Here is a 22519-nt window from a genome sequence, read left to right on the forward strand (position 1 = left end):
CGCCCCTTCCTCTTGCTCACTGATGGAAATTCGATAACGAATAGGAGAGCTCTGAATATGCTATATATGAAAAAAACGTTGCTTGGGCGCGACCAGGCCAGAAAATTAATGTCACCGATTTTTGTTTCGCGTTATATCGGCTGCGTTGGATAAACGAGCTAGCGACAGAAGGAGAGGAGAAGAGAGAAGAAAATGGAATACATAAATGGGAAAAACCTTAGTGGATTTTTCATTGTGAGCGCGTAGCAAAAGTTCAAACGATCTTATTCATTGAGACTCCTTGACAATCCTACGGAATTTGAAAAACAAAATTGAGTTTTGGCTCGTCCCTGCAAAGACTAAAAAGATTTCCATCGATTGCAATGGTTTCGTGATTCCTCGTTTAACTGTCAGGCTTTCATGTAAGTTTGGGAATTCGCTTACAAGAAATATCTGTTTTACACAGTTGCGGGGAGGACGAAAAATATTTACAACAATTTTTGGTAGAATTTGAAAAAAAGAACTTTTCCAGTGCCAAAAGTCTCGTGTTTGGAGCTTTTTTTTTTATCGATAATGCAGTGAGTTTTTTTTAAAAGCCCGAGACAAGATCCGAACGTCGCTCTCAAAAGAATCGCACCGAAAAATGGTTTTTATTCGTAACATCGGAGATGGAGGACGACGAGATTATTCATACAAGATTTTAGCCAAGAAATCGTTATTATATAAAGCATCAATGAAAAGAAGTCTTCAAAGCGTGGCTGAATATCTTCAAGTCTTTCGTCTCCGATAAAAAATAAAAAAAAGCCCCAAGCTCAATATAAATCCGTTTCAAAGGAAGTATCACGGGTGAATGATATGCACTAAATTGTAAGACAAAAGAATGTCAAACGTAACCCGTTTTCGGTGAGAAGAAAAGCTTTGAGCGTCTTTAATTTCTCGCAGTCGCGGTATACAAATTTAGGAGTGTGGCATCCTACTTTCTTCTTACTTTGCTTCTCTCTCTCCCTCCCTCTCAAGGGCTGTTCTCCGGAGAGAGTGCTTGATGCGATGGTAAGCGTCAATGTGAAGGAGGCAGGATGTAAAGAGAAGAAAGAAAAACCAATTGAGTGCGTGGAAGATGAAGAAAGATACCGGGGGAAAAAAAATAGAGAAAGCGAGAATATTCGCCTTGTATGATAATGCGCCGTAACCTTCTATCATGCGGCAAAGAGAGAGGCGGATTCGCTAAAAAAAAGAGAGCGAAGCGAGCACACTGTCAGGATGAGCAGGCGGCGAGGGGCGGTAAAAATCGCATTGGGGGTTGTCGACTGTGCTGGCAAACGTTGCAGGAGCTCGCTTGCGTTCGGCCGTCAGATCGTGAGGTAGCGGAGATTCTTACTTTGCATCCCTTTGTGTACGCGAATTTCTCTTGCTCGATCTTCTCTCTCGCTCTTATCATAGCTCTTCTGTATGTAACCCCCTTAAAACCGCCCACGCGTCCAAGGGAGGGCGCTACCGCGAGCACACGCCGTTTTTTTTCCCCCGCCCGAGAAAATATACCTCTTGCGCGCTTCTTCTCTCAGCGCTCATATTCAACGGAGAGCATATCCACCCTCTTGAGGCTTGAACTAACGCCCGAGGTTTTAATGCACTTGTCTACTTCAGATGCGTTCATAAAGACACGATATATGCGCGCCACGTCCCTCTGCACGCGGAGAGTATGCGCTACCACGAGAGTTAAGCTTCTTGCGTCTGCCACAGAGATGTTCAAATGTACATAAAGAACTCACATACACATTTACATACGATATGTGTATATATATATATATATATATTTAAATAAGAACACACACTGAGAAATGAAGAACGACGAAGAGTAGCACACGCGTGCGCGAGATAGCGAGACAAGTCGTTTGAATAGTACACAACGGACCATTCCGGTCTTCCACCCACCTCAAAGTATCGCTATGTACCCACATAAGTATCGTCACACAGCCTCGCTCAGGATGGAGCGGGCAAAGAACAGAGAGAGATAGCGTGCACAGAAAATCATGAATCATGAAAGATATGAGCGAGCAAATGAAGAAGAGATAAATACAAAGAATAAAGTCTATCGCGTCTGTAAAGAAACGCGTATTTCATTTTATAGTTACTTTAATAAAACCTTATTCGTTCGTGGGAATTAAAGGTAAACAGTTTTTCAACGTACCGTTCAAATTAATCGTGAATGTTTGAAATAAATTTCATATGCGTGCGTCAATGACATGCACGGACTAATGTTTCTTGGCCCCTAAATTTTTTGCACTTTTCTCCGATTCAATTTAAGGTAGATAGATATAATCACATTAAATTCATGTCAGAGTTATTAATTCGAAATTGTAAATACATTTGTTCAACTTATCTCTTGTTCAATATTTAATATATCTTTATTACTAGTAAGTATCAATATAGTAACAATCGTTTCGAATTTTTTCCCAGACCTTCATCATATACTTCATTATTATTGTGTCCTTTTTCATAAACTTCGTAAGAAGCATTCATTCGTTATACGGAAAGATACACGATTTTTTTACGCAGTCTCCATAACCCTGTGTATTTTTCTTCATATTTAAACACGTTTATCTAAATAACCAATAAGACAAACCCCTTAAAATTTGATATGCGTGTCAGGCGACTACTCATTAAAACTCTGTGTAAATTTCAAGACTTATTTCTTAAAAAAATCGTTTCGTGCATGAACTACCTTAATGGGTATGAACCTATTGGTATGAATACACGAGGGTGATTCTAAAGTTTGATTCAATTCATGGCCGTTGAAACTTTGGGATCAAAAGTTTTCTCAATGTTCTAGCTTTTTTCTCTAAGATTGTTGACAGTTGAAATTTAATCACACGCTGGATTTTTACATCTTTATTTTAATAATTTGATGATGATTTCTCGTTACTGCGATCTTCCCAAAATATACGTTTGAACGCACATTTTTTTTTTCAATTCGAAACTTTTTCCCAAGGATCTTTCAAATATTTATAATATAAAAGGACATAAAATTGAAATCTTAATCGAAACAGTCGTCATTGGCTTGTTTCTCTCTGTCCCGCTAGACTGGCATCAAACGGATTGAGTGGCAAAAAAGCTTTCTCTTTCATCGTGCACCGTTTATTAGAAACGAATAGTGCTTTTTGCAAATCTATCAAACTAGACTATCAAACGATCTGTCATTTTGTATGGAGTGCGCTTGAACGCGAGTTGAAAAAAACGTTTCATTTTTACCACTAATGAATTCATTTTTCGCCGTTTCGCTGGATGCGTTTTTCATTCTCAGTGTTGCGACTGTGAAAGATTAGATCTTTTTGAAGGGGATGAGTATTTTCAGTTGTAAAAAAATCGCTTTTCGATCCAACGAAATTTTTTTTAATTTCGAACAGCACACTACATCCATGATTCAGGTATTTCTATTTCAAACCTGACTCACAAGCTCCAAGTTTATTTGGGGACGAAATTAACGTTGAAAAATCTAACGGACGATTTTAACTTGTAAGAGTCATTGAACCGTGTCTTTCGGATGAATATTCAATAGTTTTTATTTTTGAGGTGGCCAATTGATCTGCTGAAAATGACGAAGTCGTGACCAGTCGGAAAAGGATGGAAAAAAATAAAATAAGCTCGCATCTGTCTCTCCGACAAATTGAAATGATTTTCTGCCTGCCTCTCTCGCTCTTTCCCTCTCTCGTCCGTGTCCAGTTACTCGTATTTGCCGCGAGCGCCAGTGCGCTGTCTTGGCGCTCTCCACGGTTTCCCGCAAGGGATGCACAAACTACCCCTCGAGTGGGGCGCTATCTCGCGGAGGACGTGAGAACCACGCAGGACTCGTCGACTCGGACAGTTTCTTTCTTTCCCTTCCCGATAATTCAGTGAGCAGCACGAGAAAATTCATACACAATCAAGCTCACATTTTTATCACGAAACTTTCTCACTCGATCCGGCTAACTTTGCGTTGAAACGAGAAAAAATCAATTCGGAAATTTTTCTTCTAGCCTTCTCAAATTTTTTATCAATTATGATATTCCATATTTTATGCAGAAGTTTGTTGCACAGCATGCACTACGCCACCACTCAATATCTCGAATGCACAACGATTACGACACGTAAAAAAAGGGCTTACCTATTTTGATGACTATATCCACGCACTGCAGTTGACGCTGCGTTAGGGTATCATTCTTCAATCTGTAAAATGAGAAATAATTGAAGTTATTGAAGATTTTTGAGCATTCAGTCATCGACGCAAGTATTATTTCGTTTAAAAATGGCCAAACGGATAATTTTATGATTAATTTTCAAGCGTTTTTCGCCATTTTTCAATCTCGTTTCCCTGCTACCTGTCAAATTTTTCCAACACCCAATGATATTCAATTCTCCGATGTTTCCTGCCAACCCGAATGTCAAAATAATTCTACACCGATACTTGCATCGGAAAAAAACGGTTCAGTTTGACATCCTGAAGATTCAAATTCAAAGAGTCCGATTAGACGTTCCTATCGTCAGAATAGAAAAGCCGCGCTGACGATAAAACTTGCAGTTGACGCAAGAGTTGCTCACGGACCATAATCTCCATTGCGCAGGCAAACAAACGACCAAAAAAATGAATTAGCTCGGGTACAAGAGTTTCTGCACGTGCTATGTTGTTACGCATGGCATGTATTATTTATAGATAAAGATGGAGGAATAGCAACTGCGACCACACTTAGCAGTTTAGATCTGTTAGAATGGACAATAGGGCACAATGTAAGAAAAAATATAAAAATGCATGTTTATGATAAATTTCGTAAAAAGTAAACGAGAAAGGTCAATATTTATTTATAAAAATGCATTGTAAATTTTGTAACTCAATTATAAAAATCGTCTTTTTTCATCTGTTTTTCAAATATCTAAAACGCCATCCGCCATATTGGATTCCAACGTGACGTCACTTCGATTGCAAACAATCTAGATTTTTATCTTGCGCTCTGAGTTGGTTTGAAATTTTACAAGTTATTATCACCTTTGTGGACTTTTATCATTTATTTTATTAAAATCGCATCATGGAAGACGGTTTTGTGAGAGAGCAGAAAGTACGAATCTACCGATGCTAAATACGTTAATGGTGGCGATGAATCCACAATTTTTATGGCGTTTTTACACTTGTATTATTGCATTCAGCCACGAGACACCAATGGTGTACATTATAACTCATTATTTTCACAAATCTTGTTACTTGGTCTTTCGCAGTTGTATTGTTCACTCACGCAGTGACGTCACAAACCGTAACAGCATGGCGGCTAGTGTTTCCGCACGAAAATTCAAAATCATAAATAAAAAATAGTTTTTAAGACACTTTTCGGTCTAATAAAATTTAAAAAAAATTCTACTGGTTCATCACGATCTCAGGATTAATTGAAAACAGTTTTCAAAAAAAGGTGTAATACCCATTTGGGTCCATTTGGGAACCACTCGATGGCGTGCAACTCATTATTATTATAGTCAAATCATAGAAATATTTACAAGTTCGCTTGGTCCGTGGGTTAATAAATTTAATCGGGCGCACTAACATAACGTCACTTTTCGAAAAACCGATAACTAAAAAAATCGACACGATAAAATGGAATGACAACAAAATAAAATGAAATAAAAATCATGCATGAGCGTGTATCAGAGCTTAAAAAAAAAAGCGAGAAAAATATTCTCCCGCTCAGCATTTCGTTAATTCTTCTTGGGGCGAAACAGCAGATATACGTACAACGGGGTGTAAATATATTCACAGTACACGATAGCAGGGAAAGAAGAACGAGCAAGATAAAAGCTGTTGGACGAAGAAAAGCGCGAAGGCAGAGGCACAAGGGCTCGAAAGTTCTTCTTCGAGATGTAATTAGCACGTCTTTACACAACGGGAGGAAAACAATGCCACGTGGCATATAATTAGTATGCCCACAGTCTATACTGTCCTGACGTCGACGTATGTTAATGGTTTGACGATGTAAGAGGTAGTGGTGCGGTGGTGGGTGCGCGACCCCAACAACCACGCGTGCCTGGCAGCACGCGTTCTTGAAACTGTGATATAAACCGCCGCGAGGAGAGACTCTTCCGCGATGACACCCCCGCGAGACCCACCGTCGCAAACCCATCTCTTCCTCTTTGTGACGTCTTCCAGCATAATGACGCTTTTTATGCGATCCCCAACGACAGTTTTCCATTGCCAATCTTTCTGTCCTTATTCACACACGATGACGTTGAGCTCGCACGTATTTTCACACCGGCTCATGTACACCGCGTTAAACTACGCGTCAGTGAATGTGCACGCGCGTGTGTGTCCATGTGCGCGAGTGCACGAGAAAGCCTTTCTGGCTGCTTGACGAAATTGCATAAGCCAACTCTTGACTCACTACTCTTGTATGTGCATTTTGACTTTCCTTTCTGTAATCTCCGACTTAACCTGAGTTTAATGCCAACGGTACGAAAAAAAATCCTGATTACTCTTTGAAGCCGGTACAATATTTTCCTTTCTCTACATTTCTTATTTAACAAATTATCATAAACTTCAAATCCTTCACGTTTACGAAACTTTATTTTTCTACTGAAATAGCGTTTGGGCTCGTTCTAATGTTCCTTCTAAAAAGGTCTTTTGATAAGCAAAATCCTCGCCTCGCTTCCAACGTATTCTACGAGTTGGAATTTTCCCAGATGCACGAACTTCAGACTTCAGTTTTGTAGTCCGTTCGACAGTTGCTGCGTTTCATTCTAATTCGATACTCAACAATTTAACCTTGAATCGAAGCATTGATTTTTCGTCGGTCTCAAAGTTTCCTCGATTGCCCTCGGATAACTAGCACTTAAATAAAACGCTAATGGAAGTCGGTGGGGCATGACAATTTTCCAACGTTTCTACAATCGTTAGGAAAATTGTACTTGACTTTTTCAATCCTCTTGTTCCACAACGGGCATAGTTTATATACTGTAAGCCGTAATCGACACTTTTAGAACGCCCTTCCTCTATAGCCGCATGTTCACGCACACAATATGCAACCCTCTGTCTCCGCCTGTAGTTATGTGGCATGCATAACCAGCAAACAGCTTTGCTGCTTCAGCCAGTTCGGTCGCGTGTGTCTGTAAAGCTAGCAAAAGCTTTCGTATTACTGTGACACACTATTCTCTCTCGCAATCGTACGCTCTCACTGTCTCACACTCGTTACTGCTGGATTGCAATTGGCGTGCGATCTCTAATGCACGAGTTTGCTCGTCGCGTTTGTATATGCCTGAGACAAGTAGTGCATCATCATTGTAAGGGGGTCACGTAGGAACGCACCGCGCGTTCTATTCCCACACGCCCTCGTGTTCGACTAATTTCAAATAAATATACTAAGTTATATATATTCGAGTAAGCTGGCCAAAGCTGTGCGGTTGCTGTGCTGATACGAAGCTAGTTTGGGGCCGCGACGGTGTCATCGAATTTCTGAGATTTCAGGTAAACCTAAGACTTCCTGTTGGAGAATCGTGCCACTTTTCGTTGTTCGATGGAAAACTATCGTGAGGCAAGTGCTCCCCGGCGCGTCAAATCGTGCAGGTTCTCTCCCTTTGTTTTCTGGCGGTTGGTACACACGAACACTTTAGAGGGGGATCGAATTACTGGTTGAAAAGGGGAAATAGATTTCCACGCGGTTAATCAATGGTCGTGAAGCTCGGAGGTTGAATAAATCCGAATCTAGTGAGAATTAATTACTGAAAACTTGGCCCACGTAGAGCACACACATTGAGGGCGTCTAGGAAAACGAGCCGGATGAAGAGAGGCTCGTGAGTGACACGGGGGCGGAAAAACCGTACGAATGCAGCCCCGGCTTGCCAGGGAAGAGGAGTGAAAGACTCGAAATAGGAATAACTTCTCGACGCGCCCTCCCACCGGATAAGGTTTTGGGTCTAGGTCGGGATTTGGAGGTCGTGCGCGCCTTTTTTTCGCTTCGCTCTTTCACCGGTGAATGTTTTTGGTTTCTCTCTTTCTATCTCCATTTAACTCTCCAGAGAATGCTGGGGCGGGGGAGAAGGTATCGAACGAATATTGAAATTGTGGGCACAACGAACTCACTCTCGTTTTCATAATGAACTCACCGCGCTTATGTATCTGCACATGTGTTTGCGTACGTCTCTCTATACGGGGATACATAACGTGTGGGCGTGTGTCGCGCGAGGGTCCATTGAAATGGGCTGGTAGTGCATATCTGCATGTTTACATCCTCGCAAACGTGAATACAAATGTACATACGTGCTTAATATGTGTGTGTGTGTGCGTCAATGAAAACGTACCTATCCGTACACAAAAAAGCCACGATAATATTTTCATTGAAACACGTTTTAATTGTTGACTATATGTCACTGGTAAACGGGCCCGCAAATTGGCGTTATAAGCACATTGACCTTTGGAGGTTCATCCAATCTTTCGTTCCAACGATCAGCCGGCACATGTTTTTATATATACATGCGGATTCCCCTACCCTATATATATATATATATATATGCATACATATACAAACGCATTGACACGAGTATATACATGCGCTCCTGTTCACACATTCGTGACCACATAATTTCGGTTCAATTAAATTTGTCATTGATTCACGTAAATCCGGTTAACCCACTACATAAATGTTTAATCGATTGATAAGTTCTTTCAACTTCCATGCTGAATCATTCAATGGTTTATACACGAATGTTTTTTTTTTCTCGTATTTTCATGCGGTCTCGAGACTACAATGAATAATCATTGTGCATTCCAACGAAATTGCAAGTGAAAGGAGATATGCATTTTGTAACGTGTTAATCGAAGCTGTATTTTTCAGCTGATAAATGGCGTCATTAATGAAATGTACGATGTTATCATTCTCGTTGGTCCACATCGAGTTATCGGTCACATTCAAATTCGATTTGGCCCTTTTGAAATTATTGCAAGATCGGAATTTTATCTGACGAGCCTGAATATACCTTCGAGGTATATTCGAAGTTTGCTGGATGAAATTTGAAAAACTTCGGGTTCTTTGACACGATCTGACATTTTTGTAGAACTTCCAACTGCTTTTTTTAACAATGAACTCTGTCCACGAACTTTAGCACAAACTCGGACGGTAAAATAAAGCGAAAGTGGCAATAGAGATTTTGTACAAATTAGGATTTCGCTGTGGGCACAAAGGCATGCAATTTTTTCTAGAGACGTATAACGATCTTTACAACTTGCCTTGAAGAGGTTGAAATTCGCGCAAGACTCTTCACTCCACTAATTCTAATGTAATAACGTAAAGTATAAACTGGATCGCAAGTGCGTTACTAGTGGCGGAAAATATCATAGAGTCGTTTGGAACATCGCCCACGAGAGGAGCATACGCGTAAACCGAGAAATGAAGCCTCTTGGGAACGTCCCTCGTGGAGTTGTCGCCCTGCCTGCTCGCTTACGCGCACATTGATCCCTTTTTATCTTTGTCTTAAGTGCGTAAAACAAAGAAAAAGAGGGTGCTTCGTGTGCTCCCGAAATAAATTTAACTGACTTGGGCAAATTTTGCGAGGTAATAAAATGAAAAAAGAATAAAGAAAGAAAAATAAAGAAATCTTGAGAAAAAACAGGACTCGACCAATTATTATTGCGTGGGTGTTTTTTTTTTTTTATTTTTTATTTCTTTTTATCTCTGCTCACACCGTTGACGACTTTTTAGCATTGTCTGAATCCACTCTCTCTTCCTCTTTGCCCGACAGTTTGCTCGTTCCTTAAAATGACAATCCTCAGAACGTGTCTCACGATGAATTACGCACTTACAACATCATTCTAAAGAGCTTATTGCAGTAACCCCGTCTTCGTTCGTGAATCAAAATTTCGTATAAGAGCTGAGAACTTCGGAATCCCGGAGGAACTTGCGTGAACTTGAGTTTAGAGAACGAGAGGATGAGTTACGTGACGCAGCCTCGAGAAGATGAGACGTTTTCACTTAAGCTCGCCAGACCTTCCCACCAGTTTTCTAATTGGCTCGGAGAAATTAATCAAGAAACGAAGATACAATTCGAGTAGTGCAAGATATGAATTCTGAAGCCCAACGGAACCGGAACTCGAGAAATAATGTTAATTTAAAATCACAAACGTCATTGTTTCAAAAAAAAGTCTAAAAAATATTCGTTCCTAAAGCTCTGCTGACCGGTCTACAGCTTCGGATCGTCAAAACGCTTTTTTCACTATTTTTCACAATATTTTATCGAATTATTCAATCATCGAGCGCCGTGTGAATTCCGGGACTCTGATACAATAATTTCCTTCACTTTAGTCTCTTTTTTGGCAAAAATAACACGAGCGGTTTCTTCCTCGAGGTTATTCCTGCCCAATTTACTCTCGCATCACTTAAACGAACATTGGAAAAGAGCGGTTGAGATAAGAAGGAGATCCATGAGCTAAACTCCTGACTGAAGTACGTAAAACGTCCACCATTTTTTATGAGTCCATATGCACTAGTGGAATTGCACCCTGCAAGAGCCTGGAGTACGATATAGTATTGAAAATACGTCTGCGCGCTGATGGAACTCAAGTTATCTCGTAGTACATTATTTCACGTACGCGCGCGTGCATGCCGATTCGACCACCCGTGTAAACCGTTGACCGCAACTTCGGGCTTACGAGGCAGATGTTGATAACGCAGCGTGAATTGAGACATATACACAACACGCATACACACTTATCGAAAGACCGAGAAGCACCCGATTAGGATTGTGACAGCAACCGCCCCATGTCGTTTCAGCTCGTGCTATTGCAACGTTCGATCTCGCCGAGCGTTGCCTCGATCGTCTGACTTTGGGGTCAAGAGCCTTCGCGGGTATATCGTGTATTATGAACGACCTGGACGAGCCTATTGTGAGCCGAACTGTCACCATGTTTCCCCATTGTTTTCGAACGAATGAACATTTTTTTGTAGAGTTACTAAAAACATTTGCGTACCCGTGCAAGCATATGCCAGCGATACTAAAATTCTCTGCTTGAAACGACTCAATAATTGGATTATTATTTGTCCATTTAATCGCGAAGCCAAATCTCCGTATTTAATGAAAAGTTCCTTTTTTTCATTTTTTTTTTTTTTTTCCAAAAGATTCTTAAAAGGTTTGATCTCGTTGACGGACTCGGCGAAACCGATGAAAGTCGAAGTTCGGAGTCAGGTGAATTCGACGCAAAGAAAAACACGTGCAATGAATTTCTATTGAGAAAAAACCCAAACTCGATGATCGCATAAAAAGTTTCAAATTTCGAAGGCATCGAGGACCAATTTTGCACAATTGCTCATGAGTTACGATGGCACGATGTATAACGGACGTCATGTATTTCGTCGTACTATGTGTGCGCGTGTATGTGTGAGTATGTGCGAGAGTGTTTATTTCCATACGTACACGTATATACGTCGAGACGAGATCTCGCGAGACGTCTTCTAACGTTTGATTTGGTATATAATGTACTTCCGGTCAATTAAGTGAATGCCGAGGATGGAGAGACTGACTGCTCGAGGGCTATATAACACTGCGCAGGGAGCACCAACGAGGGAGAGATAAGTCGGATATCAAATGTGCAAGCGTTTTACTCGAGTCTCGACGGCTCCCGACGGGAAAAATAGAACACGATGATTCAATCTTTTTTACCGCTTTTTTTTATCACAATTGTTTTTCAACACGTTTTTTATGTCGTTTTATTCATCAGTTGCCTTTTTTCATTATTAATAGGGGGCTGCATCATCGTGGGAAATAGTACGACAAGAGTGTTAATGGAAAGTAATGAAAAATTCAAGGGACGACACTCTCACCACGGATGGTACATTGACAACTTGACAGAAAATTACAAAAATATACGAACCGAACGTTCATTACGGCGGTAAAAACACAATTCAGTGCATTGAGGTCGAAAATTTTAATTCACTAATCACAGTTTGACAAATGATAAGTTGACGTTTTCCCAATAAAAATTCATGGAAAGATGAACTTTCTTTTATAAAAAGCTCATCAGCTGTCTCAAACGCTTCCTCAAAAAGTGAAAAAAAATTTACGAGGACAATGAATTCAAGAATTTGTAGAAAATCGCAATATTTTTTTTGCCACTTAATTTTTTTTTCACGAAAAGAAAACATTTTAATGATGAAGGACTATCGTATTGATTTCGTAGCACAATCAGGGCTGTAGTATCTCAATCGAAATCCCTCTGACAACATTTTTTCTCGAAATCCTGTTGCCAAGTTCCGATTAACGAAACGAAGAGTGCAAAAACCCGTATTTCAAGTGACGCTTGTTCATTCGCGTTGACACTGTCGAGCTTTTTAGGATTTTTACGTGTTTGGAACTCCCGAGAAGTCACTGACAACACCGAGTCGAGAAAAGAAATAAAAAATTAAAAAATGATGCTCCTCTCGATGGGAATGCTGTAAAAGGATGGGGATAAAAAAAAAGAACAAAAGTCATCGGACAGAAAAAGAAACGATACGCCGGCACAAGACGAATGAAATTATATTTTTGTACAAAAAATACAAACATTCACGTACATAAAAAAAAAAAACAAAATACATAAATTCATTCAGGTATAACGATCATTGTAACGAAAGTGAAACAGAGAGTTTGAGCGAAAGCGAATGTGTAAGTGCGTGTCTGTATTTGCGCGTGTAAATGTGTCATTGTCGGGATGATTTGCTCGGGTAGGTGAAAGCAGACCGGTGACCGTGCGCCGCAAATCGACACACTCGTGATGAATAATGAGGTGGGAAAATTAAATTTCAATTAAACTCCATCGGATAACAGGAAATGACGAGCTCCCGGCACCTTTCGCTTATCGTTTTTGGTTCGTGTAACCCTCCGCGTATCACCCTCTCTCCCTTCCTCTCTGTATCTCTATATATCTCTCCATTTCTCGTGATCGAATAATCGGATATTCGTGATACTATTTCTATTGTCCAATTGACAAGTGTATCGTTTTATTGAGTGTCATACACTCGGCAGTAACGCGTTCAAGAGTCGAATATCATTGCGGAACATTTCGAGTGTGTTTTATATTCAAAACTTTTTCTTTGCTACTCACTAAAAAGGCTCGCGATTCAAGAAAGTCGAAGATTACCAAAACGCTGATAAACGAGAATTTCATAAAGTGGAACATTGAAAGTTTGCTAAAAAAAAATTTGCATACCGGAAAAGTTGAAGAACATTGGATATGTTTATACCAAAAATGACAAACGAACGTGACGTTTGTCCACGTCGTTATGTTGTTCGTAAAACTTTGTTGATGGGTATTTTCGATAAAAGTACCGGGTTGGGTGTTTACCTTATATTCGTCGCACTGACAGCACATTTTATCCATTAAAGGAAAAGAGCGAGAGACATACGGGTACTCGTGTGTGTAACGTGCGAGGGGCGACAATGATTTCGTCGTGGGTTTTCGTTTCGTGTGCGTATATAAGTCGTCGCACAATGGGAGGCTATAGTTAGAAGGCGCAGTTTTATTGCAGGGTGCAAATACCCGTTTCTCGTATCACTGTGAACGTCGGGCGCGATATAAAATCAAAAATGTGAATAAAAAAGCATCACTTTGTTTGTGTATTCGACAAGTTAGTATAAAAAATTATGATGAATTTTCTCACTGTATAAGCCCGTTATCGCACTTTGTTCGTTCTCTGTCGTTGGCACTCTCAGTGTATTAAAAACCAAAACGATCAGTTCTCGATTTATAACTATTATCCTCGTTCCATCATTTTTATGGGAGAGTATCCTTTTTCGATAAACCGGTTATTCACAACAGCACTAAATCGACAACAGGTTATCTCGTTCAATACGGGAAGATGCCGACTAAAAAACCAAATGTCACCATTAAACGATTAACGATTATCATCTCATTCATTTTTCCCCCCACGAGACACACTTTCGTTTTTACATTTTCTTTTTTTTCACTTTAATCACGCAGCGGCACTCACGAATATCGAGCTTGTTTATGCTGTCGTATATATTCAATAAAAAAAATAATAAATATTTATACAAACAAATAAATAAGCAATAATAATAATGATAATAGCGTTGAGACTGAGAAGAAAGTTAATGAACGAAGATTGGTCAGAGTTCACGAAGTCGCCGAGACGTCATCACGTTAGGCGATCCTCCCTCGTCCAGCGTGACGTTACGATTAAAACAGAAGAGACAAAACGATCCAGCAGAGTCTTAGCTCTCGCCCTTTCTCTCTGTCTTTCCCTCCCTCTCGACTCTAACGTATCCTCCGTCTCGCTCCTTTCAACCCCTACTGTTGACACTTTCACGGGGTTGAGCACGGGGGGGATGGGGCTGCTTTTTCGGTTGGATCCATATCAGTTGTCGTTCTGTAACTATTTTCACACTCAATCTCCTCGAGTTTCTTAGCGACCGATTTCACGAGGTAACAAAAATCACGGTTATGTTGTGGCCGAGCGGGTAATATAATGAGGAACTCGTATCACGTGCTGTTGAACGTTGGCGTATCATTATATCAAAACGTCGATTAATGATTCCTCGCAATTTGTCAATTAGTCGTATCACTGCTTATCGTAATCCGGTTGTTGTCAACACGTATGTGTGCATGTGCGTGTGTGCAGTGGCAAATGCTCGGTACATTTGTGCACTAGACCCAATTGTCCAAGAGCGAGTGATCTCTTTATCGTTTGCGTTCTCCTATCGCACAGCGTATTTATGTCTGTGTGTGTGTGTTGTGTGTGTGTGTTGTGTGTGTGTGTGTGTGTGTTCACCAGCGTATATCTCGATGCGTGTGTATATATATTGAGAGAGAGATAATAATGCAAGTATATAATACACCACGTCCCAAGTCCGTCCCGCGCTGCTTACGTGTACATGTGTGCTCAAACGTATGTATACACGTGTGTATCCATAGTCGTACTAGTAAATGTAAATGAATGTATATACATATACATATATGCATGGGTGGACACATACACATATATGCATATGTATATATATATATATATGAAGGTGTTTATGCCCCTAAGTGGGTAGGGGGAGAATGTGTATGTGGGGGATGGTCGTGGTAAGGGAGGGGTGGGTTGAGCGCGTGTAGCGGTGGTTATATTACAAGGAACGCGTCTTAAGTGATTTCGGCCTAGCTGGTCAGCCAGCAGCTCCGTATGATGAGGCCGCCGCTTTGCTACTGACAGACCTAAAGACCACCCTAACCCTGTACACGTACGGTTGGACGACGCGTTGGTCCCCACCTCGAGTATAACGCGAAAACTCCATCTTGCTTTATCTGCCTCTCTTTGTATGTTTCGTTCTCTCTCTTTCTCTGTCTCTCTCTCTCTCTTTATATATATATATATTTCTTTCTCCGTCGCACACTCTCTTTATATCTTTCTCTCGCTTGCTCTTTCTCTTCGTTATAACCCCGTCGTGTACGGTGGAAGCAGCCCTTAGCAGGAGAGCCGACGACGGATGCCACCTCCACGCGTCGTGTATAGCGCGCGCGCAAACGCACTCCGAAGGGTAGTCTTATCCCCTCCAGTAGATACAGCCTCCGCCGATGAGGAGCGTTAGTAACGGTCACACAGCAGCGCCAGAACTACTAGTCTCCACTACCCCTCTTCGGGTATTCATAAACTTGTGCTCTCTTTCTATATTTATACCCAGCGCGCGCGTTCGGCTTCTCTCTTTCACTCTCTCTCTCTCTCTCTCTGCCTTCATTCCCAATATCCCATAACGAAACGGCGGGAAACTACCACCACTCTCTTTCGAGGGAAAAACCACCCCTCTGACGGCTCGCTTCGTCGACGACGATTACGACGACGACGAAACACTACCCCTCCGCGAGTACACTCGCGCGCTCCTCCTCGTTGTAGGGGAGTATTTAACCCCTTCTCGCACGAATCCTTTACTTCTCCTACGCCACGTTTCTCTTTCTCTCTTTCGCTTTCTCGCTTACCGCATATAACACACAAGTCGTACACGTACCTCGATGCCTCACCTCCCTCCAACGTCTCCCGAACCAGCGCTTCTTCCCCTTACACTTTCTAACCCTGTCCCCCCCCCCCCCACCCCTCTCTCTCTTTCTCTCTTTTACTCTTCCTCTCCAACAACCCCCTTTCTCAATCGCTCCTGTCTTCCTACATATTTTCCCCTACTCCACCGACTAAGTCTCCCCGACATCTCTCCCGCTCGTCTTAAGATAAAAACACGGACAATCGAGTTTTACAGTTAACCCACTCACCCTCCGACTTGCTCTCCTGTCCCTTGATCATCCACCACTACCACACCCTTCCTTCCCTTCACCTGCCCTTCAACATCTCACTCACACACACACACACATACACACATACACACACACACACACACACAAACAACTCTTTCCTCATTGTCCCTCTTCCTTCTTTTGCCGATCGGTGCAACATATCGTCAACCCCTTCTCCTCGATCAACACTCAGAATGTACGATACTCTATATATGGAAATGTCCCATTCCTCCCTGAAATACCGGAACGTCGATCCTTTCGGGGGCAGCCAACCATTTTTTTTTTTTCACTATTTGCTCTTTTTCCCCCGTCTCTTTTTGGTCTATACTCTACTTTTTTATTCGATACCTTGTTTTTTTTTGTTTTTATCCTTATCGGTACATCGCCATCCCCCCGCTCTGTCCCACGCTCTTTTTATGCTCTCGCTGATATCGTGACCAGCGTTTCACAACTAGATGAAAGTCGAACGCCACGGATCACACCGCCTCTGATTTATATTTGCTAAGGAACTTTGTCAGTTTGTCTCAAGAATTATCTTCGGACTTTTACTCTCCTCGATCCTCAACGACGTCGAATTTTTTTTCGGTGTTTCGTGAATCTGAACTTGTTTTGTTCTGCGTGACATTTTTTCTCACGCACAACTCGCAGTTTTTTTTTTAATGATTTTTACTCTACAAGGACTTCTCATTTGGATAAGAGAAAAATTCGTGGATTTTACGATTAATTTTTTTTTTCACACAAGTTGCAGTTTTTTTATTCGATGAAAATATGATATATTTTCTTTACTTTTCCAAGATCGGAGCAGCTTCTTTAGGGAATATATTTTCAAGAATTTTTTCTTTTTTGATTTTACCGAGTGTTACAAGTGACAAAAATATGGCTCAGTGGCACTATGATTTTTGTTTTTGTGCTTGAAAAAATGGAATTTTTAACTTTTGCAAAAAAACAGTCCAATCCATGGCTCAAACGAGGAGTGAACAAATCGAACGAAAGTAACTCGTTTCTCAACTTTATAGTATCAATACGATGTTTCAATTCTATAATAGTTTTTGAATCCTCAGGAAATATTCTTAAATTTAAACATCATGGGATAATACACGCCTTCGATAAGAATATGCGTCGATCTTATGAACAATAATTTCAACGAAAATGGCCTTGGTCGTTGCTCGACCCTCGTACATCTATAATAATGGGTACTTGATGCTGATGGAAAGGAAAGCACGAGCTAGTTTCAATCCCCACGAGTCGTTGAGATATCATTAACAAATGAGCCTCAATCATCCATCGACCTTATAAAGTGTCATTCAATCCCATTTTCCAATCCAAACTGCTCGACCTCGTAAGCCTTGTACGATTGTTCAATATCGTACAACCATTGTCCAATGCACGCATTCTCAGAATCTTTGCCATTTTCAGTTTTACCAACGTCATTAAATTTTCAACCGATAGTCCATTAACATCGAACGAAATGAAAATGAAAACAAGTACTTTTTGTTTCCAGGTGGCAGAATGAAGTTACTGTTTGGTCCTCAAATCCTGGTTCAGTTTCGATTTCAAATTCGTATCAATATTTCACAAACAAATTCTCCGTTGATATTTACTATTTATTCCATGGTTTTCCTCTTTATTACTTTTTCTCAACATTCGAGGCAACTTTTTAATCGAGAGAAAAAATACGTGAAAATCCGAAATCTTTTGCTTCAAACTGATTTGCACTGTCAGCAATCCACTGATCACTGATTTTATGCCAGTCGAAAATAACTAAGAGTATCGAAATCATCGAAAAAATCATTCCACCATTCTTGGTCATACTTCCTTAAATTAGTCACACGCAGCAAGATTTTCAGTCCAGATCGCTTCGAAAGTGTGTGGATGTCATTGATAATGGGCTCTGACCAACTCCGAACTTTTGACTCTAGTGAAATACGGTGGCAACTCAAAGCACTTAGTCGACTCGGTATTCCTGTCAAACATCATTCATTCCAAATGAAATATGAAAAAAACTACTTTTCCGGAATAACACGAGTAAAATGCTTTACTCCTCATTCAAAGAAACGTTAATTGCATCGACGCAAAGTGAGGCAGCGTAAAAGCAAAAATGTTGGATCTTTGTAGCTGAGAAAGTAGGGAAGATGAAGAAAAGATTTCGTAAAGATATTCGAAGAAGTGGTAAGTTTCCAATAGCCGATCGGGTGGACTAAGCAAATTAACCCATTATTTCAACGTTGCGTTATGAAAAGGTTATTGGAACGGAAATAAGCGTGATGTACTTTTAACACTCATATGGTTTTGGATGCATCGACCCTCAACGCCCCCCCCCCCCCTCCCCTTCCCCACCTTCCAGCGCTTGATTGTTCGATCTCCCCCACCTCATTGACGATCAGCTCTCATTTATACTTTTGCCAGACACGATACCCTCCTGTATCTGTTTTGTCGTTCCCCCACTATCACATCGATTGTTTATGACACAATTCGTTTCATCATTAGCTGTTTATACACGAGAGCATCGATCGACTACTCGTTCGACCACGCGCACCGGTCTACATGCACTCGCAGCTACAACCGAAAGTGAGTGAGAGAGAGAGAGAGAGAGAACGAAGACGATTTGGTGTTCATGAAACCATCCCATTACCACACCATAATCCGGATCGTCCAGTTCCTACTTTTTCAACCCTTCTCGCGTTTGACGTAACGGCTGTGCTGACAAGTTGTACCGGCGACACGAGTTCGCTTCATCGTCCTCATATTTTCTGTGATCTTAGTCCGTTCCTCGACTCTCATGAAGTTACTTGTGAACAGTTTTATTCCGCAAGGCAAATTTATTCGATTCTGCGACACGAGATTCGAGTTCGTCTTGTTTAACACAAAGTTTCATGTTCAACGTGATCTCGAAAAAGCTTAATATGTTATTATGGAAATTGTAAAAAGGGATCCTCGTGATTGAAGATGAAGTTTTATTTGAGTTTGAAAAACAATGTTTTCGAGTGAAAAGTGATTCGATTAATGACAGAGTCTTCGATCGCTTGTCAACAATAAGGAAGATCACTGGCCATCGCGATATAAGTTTCCATGCAACCGGGAACGATTGAAACATATTTTTCTTCACTCGTCAGCGGTCGAGCCACGGCGCTTTTTGTTACAACTTTATCAGGACGACAATCATCGTTACTTCTTTCTATCTACTCCAACGGAAATTCATTTCATTTTTTTCATAACATCAAACATCGTTGTTGATGAACATTTTTTAAAATCTTAAAAATTGGAACTTGAATTTTCATGTGGTAAAATTTAATTTTTGTCAATGAAACTCAACTCTTTCAACGTGAATATAAATGTGAACACATTTCTTATCGCACGATCAACGCTCATAATTCGAATAGCCGGATCACCGAAATGAAAAAAGTTTCACATTCTTCCTCAATCGTGTCCCGAGTACACCGAACCTCGCCATTCACTAATTTTCTAATTTCACGTTATTTTTCAAAGTTTCAACTCGATTACTACCATGTCATTCTTTCTTTTGGGATCCCGATTTTAAAAAATAGATTTTTCGACGGTCAAAGGGCTACAAGAATTTAGTACGTTTTTTTGACGAGATGTTACCGCGATGAATAAACACAGAATGTTCACCACTCGACAGTGTCATGGCAACAGAACGTGGTTTTATAGCGAGATGGAAACAACGTTTTAGCGAGTGGACTCGATGGTCAGATGTACTTGCCGACGGGAGCGGAACACAACTGCCCGGTCTCTCAATGCCTGACCACTACGAGCCATCACTACTGCAAACCGCGACATTTTCAATGAAAATGACAACGACCAAAACCTCTGTTCCATTATATTTAACATTTTGCATTCGGATCAATGGTAAGAATCAATAAGAACTTTTTGAAGCTTGCAAACCGAGATAAAAGTATGAATTCTTCTATAAAATTCAGGTTAAAATATATTTCCATAAGCCGACGGAAAAAAGAATGGAATTTAACTTCAATTGGCTCGAACGAAGACGAAGCACTTTTAGCATCATGAATTTGGGAATCTCACGTCGACGAATGTAAATGTATGTGTGATTATTTTTTTAAATTCTTACAAAGCCAAACGTTGTATTATTATTTCGAATCACTGTCAACTATTTTATGAAAATTAGTTCGCTACGATAAATCAATCTTAGTGAACAAGGCTCGCGTTCCAACTGGATCTCCTGATCGTTAGTTGAAGTATTTCGTTATTATGATAAAAATCGAAATTTATGCTCAGTTAATTGATTCCATAATTATTGAAACTTTATCGTTTAAATTCTGGTATTTTTCTTTATAATTGGTAAAATTTTTATTTAGTGAAGGGAATAGTATTTGATAAACTTATTTTAGCAAAGTTTCAGTTTAATGATGTTTTTCCGGTGTCACTCAAAAAACAACTCGTTCACGAGATGCATAGTCGTGAGCGGGGAGTGGAGTGGTCGTTAATGTTTTCAAAATTCGAAGGTCGACACCACGTTTGTTTAAGTCTCCGTCAACCTGGCGGGAGTAACGGAATATCCAACGATCGCGAACTCCTGGTGAGCTTGGTAATGTGTGTTTACGGTAGTATATCCAAATGCCGGTCACCAGTCACAGAGTAGCACACCATTCACACCTTTCGGTCACTAATTTTATCACGCATCACTGATTCGGACGTCTTCATTTCGCAGTATTTATGTTCCAATGTCTTTGGTATACGACCTAACCTTTAGTAACGGACGAAATGGCAAATCCTAGAGAAGCGTTGTAAGACGAGGTTGAAAAACAAGTAAAAGGTTGATGATCCGGGTGTAGGGAAAAGAAAATAGGAACGGCGGAGAAAAAAACGAAAAATTTGAAATTTTATTTTTGCCGCGTTTTACTACTCACCCTTTCAGCTTAGCCGCGCGCTCTGTCTTTGAGATGAGAACGAGGACGAGAAAGACGACGAGGAGGACGTTCCGATGGATCCTTGTAGTTTGGCTGCTCGATCAACCGGTTTCGATAATAATAAAAAAACAAAAAATCACTGTTTTTCCCGTAAGTTGTTTCGGTGTGGCGCTAACCCTTCCTGTTGCGCAACTGTTCACGTTTTATATCACGATTAAACTTTTGTTTGTCACTCAATACTTTTTACATTTGTTTTTTTTTTTCTTTTTTTCAATATTTTTCTTGTTATTTCGTTTTTTAAAGATTTTTTTCAGATTTTTTTTCTTGATTTTTTCCGCAATTTTTTGTATATTTTTTTCAAGTTTTTTCTTTTTATTTATCAATGATTTATTTATTTTTTTTTTTTCGTTTTTCTGAGGCGTTCTCCCGTTTTCTTAATATGTCCTTAGTCGCCGCGTAACTCGGGGGTAAAAAGCGGCCTGTCTCGTGTTACGGGGTTTCCTACAAACCACCTCTCGCTGCACGCTCTCTACGTTTATCGTGCCTCGTGCGCGCGTTGCACACGGTGCGCGTCGAGTCGCGCGAACTTGCGGGCTTGCGGGCGCACTGGCGGTGGTGGCCGGTCTCTCGCGTAGGCGGAGAAGATCGCGGATGCTGTAGCGGAGACCACGCGCCAGCCAGCAGCCGGTGGCCCCTCTGGCCCGTACAGTGGCGCCCCTGTCGTCTACTATCGCAAGCTTGCGCAAGTCACGAAAGACCTGCGGTTATGAGAGAGAAGGAATCTAACGTGGAAAGAGGAGAAACGAATCGGCATGTAAGGGAGAGCAAGGAAGAGACGGTGAGCGGAGAGGGTAAGAAAGGGGTACTCGGAAGGTTTCTATCTGCGAATTATGCGGAGCAACTACATGTAAGGGAAAGTACAAGAAGCCGGGTGTAAAGGTGAGAGAGAGAGAGAGAATGAGAGAGGGATTCAGTGCTGGGTACGCGGCGAGAGTGAAAGGGAGAGAGGAATGTTGAGAAAGCTCTGTAAAAGTTGGAAAAAGACACTTTCATCGGGCAAGGGTAAGCGGGGCAAGAGGAAGACGAGGTTGATCCTGGTGGAAGCTTGCGACGATACCGCGACTATATCGCACCGAAGGAAGTGGGGACTGATAGAAAGATGGAGAGAGAAAGAGACGGCGAGTGAGAAGAGAAGCCGACGGTGCGATGCTGCTGTGCGCAGAGCGCGGTGGGGGACGCGATACACCCGGTGAATGCCTTGCGCGACGTTATATGAGAGCACGAAGCGAGAGAACGAACGCAAAAAGCTCGAGGGCAAGCGGGAAAGATTGTGCGCGAGCGAGTGAGAAAGAGAATCGATGAGCGTTCCGGTTCGTCACTTTTACAACGCGAGCGAGAG

At 41.1% G+C, this 22519-nt stretch overlaps 1 protein-coding gene across 4 annotated transcripts in view; it reads right to left on the minus strand.

The window, feature by feature from the left end:
* The window catches only part of pros (prospero), a 130121-nt gene extending 107932 nt beyond the window's left edge, over positions 1-22189 (minus strand). For 3 of the 4 annotated variants that reach the window (XM_043416010.1, XM_043416013.1, XM_043416009.1), the window contains exons 1-2: positions 21121-22189; positions 4121-4182 (exon numbers count right to left, since the gene is read on the minus strand). The gene's annotated coding sequence lies outside the window, so the exon portion shown is untranslated. The remainder of the gene's footprint in view (positions 1-4120; positions 4183-21120) is intronic. The other variant, XM_043416011.1, reaches the window with a different exon arrangement.
* Between the last annotated feature and the right edge of the window lie 330 nt (positions 22190-22519).

Source organism: Venturia canescens, chromosome 4, assembly GCF_019457755.1.
Source record: "Venturia canescens isolate UGA chromosome 4, ASM1945775v1, whole genome shotgun sequence".
Taxonomy (NCBI): Eukaryota; Metazoa; Arthropoda; class Insecta; order Hymenoptera; family Ichneumonidae; genus Venturia; species Venturia canescens.